The sequence below is a fragment of the Mustela putorius genome, unplaced genomic scaffold (assembly GCF_011764305.1).
Source record: "Mustela putorius furo isolate JIRA1106 unplaced genomic scaffold, ASM1176430v1.1 tig00003866_pilon_pilon_pilon, whole genome shotgun sequence".
In the NCBI taxonomy this organism is placed as follows: domain Eukaryota; kingdom Metazoa; phylum Chordata; class Mammalia; order Carnivora; family Mustelidae; genus Mustela; species Mustela putorius.
This window is the reverse complement of record NW_025422018.1, coordinates 2,294,670-2,296,281: the sequence shown is the minus strand read 5'-3', so window position 1 is coordinate 2,296,281 and position 1,612 is coordinate 2,294,670.

Here is a 1,612-nt window from a genome sequence, read left to right as displayed (position 1 = left end):
ATGGGTTGGGAGATGGATGGAATAGGTGATGGGGATTAAGGCAGGCACTTATGAGGAGCACTTGGTTTTGTTGTAAGTAATGAATCCCTAATTTCTTTTTTTTTCTTAAGATTTTATTTATTTATTTGACAGACAGAGATCACAAGTAGGCAGAGAAGCAGGCAGAGAGGAGGAAGCAGGCTCCCTGCTGAGCAGAGAGCCCAATGTGGGGCTCAATCCCTGGACCCTGGGAACATGACCTGAGCCAAAGGCAGAGGCTTTAACCCACTGAACCACCCATGCACCCTGAATCTCTAACTTCTTCTCCTGAAACTAATATTACACTACATATTAACTAACTGGAATTTAAATAAAAACTCAAAACATTGAAAAAATGAATTGAACCCTCTAAAAATAAATAAGATAAAGTCTTTGCAATTAAGAAATTTACAAATGGTGGAAGGATATGAGAACATTCTAATCAACTATGGTACACAGTGCTTTTTTTTTTTTTTTTTTTCCAGAGTGCTTTAAAAGAGGTCACAGCATCCTGTGGGAATATAGAGGGCAGCACAATCAAAGAATAATACAGAATCCTTAGGTATCTTCAGAATGTTCCAGTTTTTAAAAAAAGTTTCTTATTTAACCCTCACAATAAGCCTTTCAGGTGGATTCTGTTTTTCTAGTTCTTAACCTAAAAAGTTGACATCAATAAAATAACAAAACAGGGTACAAGTTCTGGAGGTAACAAAATGGGTTTTAAGTTCTGGCTCTGCCACTCATTAGGCAAGTCCTTGAGCAAGTTATTAACCTAAGATTCAGTTTCCTCACACAAACATTAGGTTAATAGCAGTACCTACCACACAGGATTGCTCTACAGATGAAATGAAAAAAGTATATAAAAGCCTTCTCATGTAGTGTGATAAACAAGAAGCTCAATACTCTTGTGCTCTTTAAACCCTTTTCTTATTCCACAACCTTCTCTGTAAGGCTGCCTCCAAATCACTCCTCTTGGTTTCAGCCACTCAAGACCCACTCCCCTCTTTCAAGCTAGATAATATTTTCCGACTGATTGTGAGCTTTTGCTTCTCTGTCTCTATAAACTACATAGTCCATACTTTGTTTTACATTCAAATATTTTTTATAGTGGTAAAATATAAGTAACAAAAAATTTATCATTTTGACCATTTTAAAATGTATAATTCAGTGGTATTAAGGATAGGCACAACATTGTGCAACTATTTCCAAAATTTTTTCATCAACCCAGAGACCCTATTCCCATTGAGCAATAACTCCTCATTACCCCCACATCTCTAATTCCTAGAAACCCTTATTTTAGTATGTTTCTATGAATTTGCCTAATATGAAATATTTTCCTATTTTGAAATAATTCAGTATTTGTCCTTTCATATCTGGCTTCTTTCATGTAGCAAAATGTTTTCAAGATTTATCCATATTGCAGCTTTTATCAGAATTCAATTCCCTGGGGGAGGGAGGAGCAAGATGGTGGAGAAGCAGGAGATGTAAGTTTTGTCTGATCCCAGGAGTTCAGCTGGATAGTTATCAAACCATTCTGAACCCCTACAAAGTCAACAGGAGATTGAAGAAAAGAATAACAGCAATTCTAGGAACA